This window comes from Epinephelus moara, unplaced genomic scaffold, assembly GCF_006386435.1.
Source record: "Epinephelus moara isolate mb unplaced genomic scaffold, YSFRI_EMoa_1.0 scaffold399, whole genome shotgun sequence".
Taxonomy (NCBI): domain Eukaryota; kingdom Metazoa; phylum Chordata; class Actinopteri; order Perciformes; family Serranidae; genus Epinephelus; species Epinephelus moara.
This window is the reverse complement of record NW_026081748.1, coordinates 24,971-36,246: the sequence shown is the minus strand read 5'-3', so window position 1 is coordinate 36,246 and position 11,276 is coordinate 24,971. Positions and strand designations below refer to the sequence as shown.

The window sequence follows — 11,276 nt, the reverse complement described above, 5'->3', positions numbered from 1 at the left end:
GCTCTTGCCGTAATGTGTAGTATACTCGCGCACCGCAAAAACACGTGAGGGCTGGCTTGACCAAATGTTTCAAAGTGAGGGCTGGCTTGACCTCAGTAGGTAAAAGGGGGAAATGATGGTGTGAAACATCAGAGGCACTTTGTCAACCCGCTGAGTTAACGTTACTGTCATTAGCATCAAGCTAGTAAACAATGGTACATCCTCACGGTCGGACGTAAAGTAATAACATTAACAAACAGTGGCGGGGCTTTTAATCACCACAACTGCAGAGGCTCCCAGCTTCATTTGAAACAAACTACATTATAGACAGTCTGTTATTTATTAATCCCTCTGTGTGTTTTTTATATATTTACTTTTTATACACTCTGTTGTCTTTGTAAAGTTAACATATCGCACCGTTATTTCAAACTCAACACTTGTTTCAAATTAAGAGCCCCTTATAACCTCGGCTGAGAGAATCCCTCCATTTTCTAAATAGGCTTTTATTCTGAAACATTTGTCAGAACTTCCTGTGGAAGATACAGTAGCTTGACAGTTTACATATGGCGCTTCAAGTGTAGCTCCTGCCATCTGCTGACGCTTTTAGGTGACTACAACAACATGTCGGCTGGCACATGAACAGACACAGTTCTGGCAGTGACTCAAATAATAGTGAAAGTAATAAAAATAGGACAAGAATAACCCGATGACATCACACACGCTGTGAAAGACGACCGGGGATAATTGGTGAGTACCAGCATGTAGCATGTACCAGGCATAATGGAAGTCCTGAGTCTGAAATATGTCTGTCAGCGAGTCCTACTTCCTGAGTCTGAAATATGTCTGTCAGCGAGTCCTACTCCACCTATTTAGACTCCACCATAGACAAAAGGCCTGTTTCCACCGCAGGAACTTAGGGGTAATTTTACGGGGCCAGGGCCGGGGCCATTGGTGCGTGTCTCCACCGCAGGAACCACCCCCGAAGGACAGAGTTCCGGAACTTTTACGGGGACTAAACAAGTCCCTGCCTCGGAGTAGGTACTCAGAACGGCCCCGAAAGACTCCTGGCTGGGGCTTGGGGATTACTTGGTGCTGATTGGATATACTCAAGGAGGGATGTGACGTCAACAGAAAGCAACAAAATAGCCAGCATTTTTAAAACTCAGCAGACGAGGATTAGCTCGTTCATATAGCCTAGCTTTCGCCGCCATATAAAAAAACCTCACTAAATGGCCCGTGAAAAAAATATTCTTTCCAGCATATATCTTAGTTACAACATGACTGAGCTAGCAAAGCAGTTTTGTGTTGATATGTGTGGTATTTATTCAGTTTTGGGAAATCACCATGTCAAGAAAGCATCAGCTGACAGGGACAGCTAACAGCAGCAGCAAAGCTAACATCAGGACGTCATCTGTTAAAGGGCCAGTGTGTAAAATGGGTTGAAAACAGTGACATCAGTGATCAAATTCTAGATTGCAGGGCTCACTCGCTCACCCCTCCCGTCGGGTAAATGACGGTGGCCTCGTAGAGATAAAAAGTCTTGCGCACGACTTTTTCAGGAGTAGGTCTATCTAGCGAGGTGAATGTTTATTTAGAAATCTAAGCCATGTTACTATATTGTAGGCTAATGAATCCCTCACGAGCAGGAGACCAGAGGAGCGTTCGGGAAAAAGGTCCGTTTATTTGAGCACTCCAAAAACTCCGGTAACACTCCACTCCATCCCAAACTCTGACTCTTCTAGCGTAACAGACACACTTCATAACTTTACACACATACTCGTTTACCATACTGAGTGGGGACCCCCTCCCCTCTCTGCTCAATCTCCAGCCCGCACACTGACTGACAGCGTAGCCGGTAAACAGTGCTCAGCTGTTTATTTAGCCTAGCGATATCTCCGGACTATAGTAGCTGCAATGGACGACTTTGAACGCGATTTTGAAGAGTTTCTTGTAGCGGACACAGACCCAGAGCCATACCTGTTTGAGCCGGAGCATACAGATGAGGAACTCCATGTGTTTGATGCTGAGCGGGCGAGAAGAGAGGCTGAATGCACAGAATGGGATTCGGTGCTACTGCTACCATCGTTGGGGAGATATATCATCAGGAGGAAAAGCGCCGCAGAGAGTGCATCACAAGGAGTGAAGTTGCGTCTTCTTTTCCTCGCAGATGACGGTTCGGGTTCATTCTCTCCTGTTGCGTGGTAAGTGTGGTCCATTCGCAAACTTTATAACTAAAAAAACTTTTCACTACTCTCTATCGACGAACTACTAACACTCTCTGCTGTTTCCTCCTCCTTCTTCCTTCCTTCCGCTGTCTTCCTTGGTTCATTTATACACGCAAAACGCGTTCTCTGGCCGGCTGGATTGTCCGCTCGGGCTGCCTTACATACATAGCGGTGCAAGATGGCGACCTCTCTAAAGCAAGGCCCTTGCTATATATATATATATATATAAAAGCATAATTATAAGGCTACGAAAACCAAACGAATTTTATTTTATAGCGATCATACACTTGTATAAACATATTAATGGGTAGAATATTCAGATTCAGATTCAGATTGACAATAAACCATGCCAAATATTACACACTGGCCCTTTAAGAGAGCTCCTAAGGTGAAAAACTGTTAAGAGGAGGAAGGAGGACTTTTAAGAAGCCTAAGAGTGTCTTAAACAGAGAGATGGTGGAAAGACAGAGAGGACGGAGAGATATTCTCCGTATATTGCACGACAGTGATTTAATAAGACGCTACCGGCTTGATCGTGCAGGGATAATGTTTGTGGTTGACCTCATCAGGGATGAGCTTACTTTTCCCACCCAGCGTAGTAACGCAATTACGCTATGAGCACATACAATTCTATAACATTCATACAATTATTAATATCCAAGTAAGAGATGTCAGCACTCACCTGTTTGAGAAGAACTTCGCTTGTGTGCTGCAATCTCCGCTCTGGCTTTGGATTGCAGCACGTATCGCTTCTCACACTCATCGCTTGTGCGTAAAAGGAGAGGGAACGACGCATTGATTTGTCGGGCAATGCGCTCCCAAGTCTGCCTCTTCCCTCCCTTGTGCCGTGATCCCGGGACCGAATTTCCCTCTTAAAACTCCTTTGTTCTCCTCCACGAGCTGCACCAACAGCAGGCACTGCTCTTCTGTCCAGTTCGGCTTTCTCGTTCTTTTTTTCTCCATTTCGTTTGTTTTGGTCATTCTGCCAAATCAAACCGCTTTTTACAAGGAGGCCAGCAATCACAGTAATTGCTGACAGCTGAGTCTGCGTCCACCATTAATGTCAAATAGATTAAGTAGTAAAATTACCAGCATGGCGAGTAAACATAACAATAAGCAAATCAATATAATAATCGGCATGTGAATGAGGTACGTTCAAACATTTTGAAGCTGTCTAACAATTAATTTAATTTTGCTGAGTTTCATCATCATGACATAAAATTATTTTCACGATTACACATTTCTTAATACAGTCTAAGTTCTATGATCGGTTCATTTCACTGTCCATTCATTACTAGGAGCGCATTTGTTTTTGTTTTGTTTTTTTCTTTTTTCCTTTTTGTAACAACCAATCACAGCTTTTAAAAGACTGCGTCATACCTAGCAACGGGGTCAACCACACCTCCTCAATAAGATAAAAGTTTCTGTCCCCTCCTTGCTCAGAGTTGCTCTCAGAAACTTGTTGTCCACCATCACACTCAACACCGGCTCACCACAAGGCTGTGTGCTGAGCCCAACTCTGTACTCACTGTACACCCACGTCTGCACACCTGCTCACTCCACAAACACTATTATCAAATTTGCGGATGACACGACAGTAGTGGGGCTAATATCAGGAGAAGATGAGTCTGCATATCGGGATGAGGTCCAGCGGCTAGTGAGGTGGTGCTCAGCCAATACCTAACACTAAACTAGGGGTGTCCCTGACTAAGAATTTTAATAGTTGTATCTGATTTGACAGATTTTTCCTTTAGCCGACTAATCGTCGAATCATGTTGTTTTCTCCCTCATTGATTAATGAGCTCATTTGCGTCAGTTTCCGCTCCAGAGAAAAGAGCTAAAACACTCAAATAAACAAATTTAATTCTTCAGTTGGCATAATAAGATAATAGTAAAAAAAAAAAAGTAAAAGGGTTATCATTATATCTTTATCTTTATTCCTTTCACTTCATCAAGGTATGATGCTCTGAGCGCAGAGCGCTGCAGCCTCATCCATGTCTTTAACAGGAGTTGTTTCTGACTCGTCAGAACTTGCCATTTCATTCTCAAATAAACATCCAAAAACATCATCACAAGGTTTAGAAACAGTTTTCCTTCTTCCCGACTTCAAGTTACTTAATTAATCAACTAGGTTCATACAAGTTCATCCACACGGACTGTGCGTCACCGCGCTCAATTGTTTTGCCACGTCGGACAAAAAGTAGCCAAATAAATAACCAGAGTCTATCAAGAAAACAATCAGCGGTGAAATTCGTTTCAAGACACTTCAGGTAAACGAATAATCCTTCTCCAAAGTGTGTGTTTATGCGCTCCGCCACCGTAAATCACGGTGGCACCGCTGCTGCGCACCGCTCCCTCAGGGGATGGGTCAAATGCGGAGAACAAATTTCACACACTCAGGTGTGGGACTTTAACTTTAAATCATCGTAGGCCTCGATGCTGCTCTGATGGTCCTGCAGCGCACTCACTCACCTCAGCTATTTTTGGATCGAGCAACTGGGTGATTTATTCATGCGTAGTAATGATTATGCCTACTGATTAAACGCAGGCGTCATTTTCAATTTTTTTATTAACAGAAATTAGACTGATGTTTGTATCAAAATAGGCTATATATCATGAATTACTAGAAAACAAATACATTCTATGTCAAATCAAGATGTTCAGCAGCAGTGAGCACCCCCATATAGTCAGAATGGCACGGTCTTGTTTCATAACCACATTTTGCGACGATTCGACGGCGAGACTGGCAGTCGAATCAGACTTCTCCGAATCGAATCATCGAATCATCGACTATTCGGGGTCACCCCTATACTGAACACAAAAAAAACTAAAGAACTCATAATTGATTTCAGGAAGCGCAGCAGGGAACATCTTCCACTATTCATAGGGGATGAATGTGTGGATAGGGTTCAGAACTTCAGATTTCTTGGTATCCACATCTCCAATAACCTCACCTGGTCTGTCAATACCACGGCTGCGGTGAAAAGGGCTCAATAACGTCTGCATTTCCTGAGGCTTCTGAGAAGGGACGGTCTGAATACACAGCTGCTGGTGGTATTCTACCGTTCTGCCATTGAAAGCATTCTGGTGTACTGCATCACAGTCTGGCATGCTGGCTGTTCTGCGATGGACAAGAAGGCTCTGCAGAGGGTAATAAAAACTGCCCAAAAAATCATCGGCTGTTCTCTCCCCTCCCTTGTTGACATCGCCAGTAGCCACTATCTCAGCAGAGCCTCAACCATCATCACAGACTGTACACATCCTGGTCACCATCTGTTCCACCTTCTGCCCTCTGGGAGGCGCTACAGATCACTCAAAACCCGGACTACCAGATTCAATCACAGCTTTTTTCCGACAGCAATACGCACCCTGAACGGACTCAATAACACACACCACACACCACTAATGCTCCTTCCGTGCAATACAAATAATTGACTCTTCTTCTCCATGTGCAATATTCTTGTTTTATTGATTGATTTTATCTATTTATTTATTTATTTATTTATCTATGTATGTATGATCTGAGATGAGATATGTGAATCTGGCACCTAACAGAGCAGCACTTTTAATTTCGTTGGATTGTTCTCAATTTAATGACAATAAAGGCACTTTGACTTTGACTTTGACTATGCTTTACACACAGTGCTCAATCGAGTGTAGGAAAGACAGCTGGAGAATTATTGACTGCTGCACTCATTGCATAGCTCTGCATTAAAGTTTAGTGAGAAAACACCTGTGTCATAGTGGATGGGAAACAAAGGATTGGATCTGGCTCATTATAACCAAAATCGATTAGTGTAAAAATGCCTAGATCGGCCATTATAACATTAAGATTGGATTGGGTCCTCCCTTTTAGTTATATTAATGAGAGCAATCGAGTCATTTTAAATTTAGTATTGAAAGAAGACAATTTTTCTTCTCTATTCAGATGCTGGGGATAGCATTTCAACAGAAAGCAGTGACTTGGAGTTGCTGCCTGCTGCTCCAGTGCCTCAGGTGACACCATGTAAGTTTCACATGATGGCCTCTCGCAATTATTGACACTGGCTTAATTTTAAACTGTTCTTTGCATAAGGTACAATATGTGAATAAGTGTATTGCTTGTTGTTCAACTGTAATTTGTGCTTTGTCAAAATAAAGGAAAGTTTGAGTAATGTAATCAAAGAATTGGCATGTGGGTTTCTGTAGAAGGGTAAACCTTTTCAGTGTACCATAAAAGTAATACTTTATTTCAGTGATCGCAATGGCAAGATGGTGTACATGCAAAAGTTATGCTTTTCATTTAACTCCAATGTCTCATGCAAAAAAAATGTATACTTGCTGAAAATATATTGTAATTAATTACTTTCCACATTGTGCTTATACTATAGTGAGGAGATCCCCAAGGAAACGGTTAAGCCAGCAGCCAACCACTTCCTTGTTGACATCACCAAGGAAGAAGGCGGCTGTTGGCTTGCCTGGGAGGACATCACCAAGGAAGAGGGGGAGCCAGAGGCCACCGACCTATTCCCTTGGTTCTGCCACAAAGTCGCCGAAGAAGACAACGAAGACGGCAGGTAAGCCTAAAAAATATGCAGCATCAAAATTCTTAACCACATTGTCTATATTCTGAAAAGTTGAGGCAATGTTTTCATAATTGCTCTGTTTAATTCCTCTCCTTTCAAGTAAATCGGGCACCAGCCTTCCCAATGTCTGAAGAAAGTAAGTATAGCCATGCATATACAATTAGTTTAATAATTGTATAAAAATTTAATGTTTTTGAAATGATTGCATCAATAACAAGATCTCCTCCCATCTGTTGTCTGTTACATCCTTATATTGTATTCAAGTGCTAACAACTAGAATATTGAATTACCGTATTTCCTCAAATAGTAGTCAGGGCCTTTATTTACACAACTGCCCAGTATACCCGGCATTTATTTCTAAATCCCTCTGTTTCTTTTTACACATTAGCGACTAAGCTCATCGTTCAGTAGCTCATTTTCATCTTTCTCACGTGCTGTTCTCCTCGCTGCGTGGTCGGACCTGGGTCTCTGTCTCTGTTGTGCACGCCGTAGCGCTTCGCTCCCATTCAGGTCTATCAGAGCATTTTCACAGCGTGCGCTGCGGTAAGAGCAGAGACCTGCCGTCCAACAGTGCAAGGCTGTCCCTCTCTGAAGCAGAGGATGAGGTCAGCTTCACTCCCGTCAGTCTTCACAGACGGTCCACAAAAGTTGAGAGTGTTTCTGATCATATCCTTGTCAGTTTGTTCCAGGCGGCAGATTTTTTTTATTTTTTTTTGACCCGGCCTGTATTTGGGGCCGGCCTTTATTTGTTCGTGTAAACAGCGCCCCCGGCCATTATGAGACCCGGCTATTAATTGAATACTGGCTATTATTTGAGGAAATACAGTAAGACACAAATTTTAGTTGTAATAAGATGCATTTTCTTTTCAGAATTTCAATGAAAAGTCTTCAAGAAGCTCCTGGAAATTGAGGACATCCTGAAGGAGCTTTGGGGCCAAAGGATGTCCCATATATCCCTTCATAGGATGGACTCCATCAGGGAGTTTTTGGAGTTTGAAGAGAAAGTGGAGTCCAACCCTACCTTTAAGGACCAATTGGTATTGCCATTTATCATCACACTCTTCATTCTTTGTGGACCCAGAAGAATTGTAAATAATTTGAATAATGTTGAGGTTGTCTCTTAAAGGAACAACATCAACTGACTTTAAACATTGATATACACAGATTTCCTATCTGGCCAGTGTAGGAGGGAAATCCTTGATTGACTGTGTCCACAAGGTTTTGGATCGGTATGTACAAATGATCAGATTTAAGCACGGAACATTTCTTAACCTGAAATGTGTTGGGAGGTTAAGATAGTGGTAACAGTTAGTCATCAAGAAGACAGATGACTGATATTTTCAGTAAAAATGAATGTCCTGGAAGACGCAGACTGGTGCAGGTCAACACTGACAATTTATTTGATGTGTTTTGACTTGCAGTCAGTTGGGGATGGGCAGAGCAAATTCAATTTTGATATGTTTCGTATTACTATTAATTCTATTTTACTTGTAAATATTATACATAGGATAATAAGTTGATTCAAAAAAGTAACTCTCTAAGTATTTATTAATTTCAGCATTTTAACTCATTTTTCCTACAATTTGCTGATGCTCCCCTGGTTGCCCCCAATTTGAAAACCACTATTGTAGACAATGACATGTTTTCCAATCTAAAATGACTGTGCAGGAATTCTGAGACAGTGGCAGAAAACTTTAAACCCTTGATAATACATGAAATTCCGATGTTCAATATGCAAACTGAATAAAAACAATACTACATGAAAACTCAGCTTCACCATCATTTTCCCAGTTATTGCCTCTTGTTCTGAGTTTGATATTGTTTGTCTTTCTTCTATTTCAGATTGTTCACCAACAGCCTAATGGCTGGAATGAACATGAGGGGGACAGGGGTAAAGATGGCCTTTCAGCCAACAGCTTTACATGCAGCTGTCTTAGGTAATTACAACATTGTTATTAATGTTTTTTACTGTCCTAGAATTAAAGTTTTCAAAGTCTGACAGTGTTATTGATTTTGTATTACAGATGCTATCAAACGCTGGGACAAGTCCGCAACCGACAATAGTATAAATGCTATTGTCGCAGATTACTTGAAGCATGCACCGGGAAGGTCTGGTGGAGGGGGTTATAACAAAAGAAACCCGGCTAACAATGTGGCATATGATACCCCTTGAATCTCATCACTCGCAACCCTCTCCCCTCCCCATAACACCGGAGTCAAATGATTAATATGTAAATAAAGGTTTTACAGTTAAATAATAAAGTTGTACAGTTTTATAATGTTAAGGTTAAAGTTTTAAAATAGTTTTTTTAGTTCAATATTTTTACACACGCAAGTGAGTGGTTTTAATTGAATTTGTAAAGTTTTGTTTATTTGTTTCATTAGTGTTTTCAATTTGTGTCATTTGTGTCTTTAAATTGTTCAGTATTGTTCTTATTAGATATATATTTCAAAATATTGGACTGAAATTACTGAAACGCTGCATTTTGTAAAAGACAATGTCTATTTGTGATCACGTATTGCATATATTGCCTTAAATTGGACAATGATAGTCTCTGCAAAATGCAAAATTTGATTTGGCACTTTTCTCTCGCTCTGGATGTTTAAATAGGATGCGATGACGGCTTTTCAGCTACGTTCAGGAATGGGCCAGATCACAGCTGAATAGGGGGACATTTGGACGTCATTTCCAGGACGTGGTCACTAAGACATCCTCTCGACGACATAAATTGGACGGTTATGTGGTCGGTTAGGGTCATTAAAAAGCCGTCGAGGTGACGTCTTGGTGAGGACGTCCTGGAAATGACGTCTAAAACATCGCCTATTTGGCCGTGATTTAGACTAGTCCGGAACGTCACCGAATGACGTCAACACAACGTTAACCGGACGTCATTTGGCTTGCTGGGTAGCCACGGTTCCCACCAATGGTGAAGACAGCTGGGGGGTGGCAAAACTCATCGTATCCACTGGCTTCCTCTTTCAGCTGGACACGGAACTGCCTTTTCCCAGTCCAGATACCCAAGGCATCCTTTATTTCTTTAATGCCAGGTAGGACTACTGCATACCTCCCAAGGAAAAATCTTATGGTCTCTTCGCTCACCCATGGGTTGTACATGTGGACAGTCACAACACGATAGTTGTTTCGGAACAAGGATGTGACTTGAAAGGGTTTCAGTGCTGGGCTGGCTTGCTGGGCAACTAAGCCACGTAGGCCTACCTCCTCCATTTGTGCGCTTGAGTTGAATGTGACGTCGTAGTATCCACTTGTCATGTTTTGCTGTAGGCAAAAGATGTCTTCTGGTCGTAAACTTAGGGCTTCGATGAGCACATTCTTCCCAAAGGAGACTCTGTCAGGTACTTCTTTGTCTTTTGTCTCGAATCTCAACGTGTTCTTCAGGTTCAGTCCAGCTGATTTCTCTGCCGACTGCAGTATGGCCAATGCTGCCATCGCCACTCAGGAGTTGTGTTGGGATGCGTTTTTATCTGCTCTGAGCCACCCGGCTGAAAAGCAAGAAAACTTAATGCCGTCCCATACACCGCACGACTGACACTAAGTCGCAGTAACTGATTTGTGATATTGTGCTTTATAAATAAAATTGATTGATTGAAATTGAAGAACAGATACTACACTTGATCTTAGCCAAAAGGCCGAGAAGCGAAATGTGTGGCCGGTTTGCGCGCTAGCATGGCGAGGGAAGGGGGTAGGGGCGAGGGCACTTGCATGGTCTGCTTTGGACAGGTTGGGGGGGTGTGCGCGGTTCCTGGGGGTGCTGCGGTGCCGGGTCGGTGCATAGAGTGGACAGGGCGGGCCCCTTTTCCATCTACCTGTTCCGGGGGTCAGTTTGGTGTATGGTCCCCGGGTAGGGCACGTATCAGATATTGGACTGATAAGAACAGATTTTTTTTCTTTTGAAATTTTTTTATTGACACTTATATCAAACATTTTACATAAACCTTCAGATGTTTAAGACATACAATTTTATGTTATAAAAGTGACAAAACAATGATAAATAATGCAATCTGTAAAAACCAAACTTAAAAGAATAAAAACAATTCTTTTAGGAAATATTACAGGTAAAATTGTCACAAAATATAGGTTTACATAAAAGTGTTTCTTCAATGAATGTCCAATGAGTCGAGTGTCCACAATAAAAGTCTTTAAAAGGGAAAAAATAAATAAATCTGTTCTTATCGGTTTAATATCTGATACGTGATATTATATACCTGGTCAAATGGGAGAACCTTCTCCCGTATAGCTTTCCTGTTCACCACACGAGGAGAGTGGTGGGAGGACATCAAATGCAAAACAAAAAAGTTTTTCATGGCCAAAGGCAAAAAAGCAGCAGCAAAGAAACGAACTCTCCAAAAAAGACTGCAGGCTAAGTTGCAGCGTTACTACCTCCTTTCTCTGTCTGGTTTTGAGGTAAATGAAGAGATAGCAAAACTCAAAAAAGACATGATGAAGTTGTACAATGAAAAGAGTAGAGGGGTCCTCACAAGGAGCAGG

General features: G+C 41.9%; 1 pseudogene; it reads right to left on the bottom strand.

The window, feature by feature from the left end:
- Nucleotides 1-10,343: 10,343 nt before the first annotated feature.
- Nucleotides 10,344-10,429, bottom strand: LOC126387400 (uncharacterized; annotated as a pseudogene).
- Nucleotides 10,430-11,276: the final 847 nt, after the last annotated feature.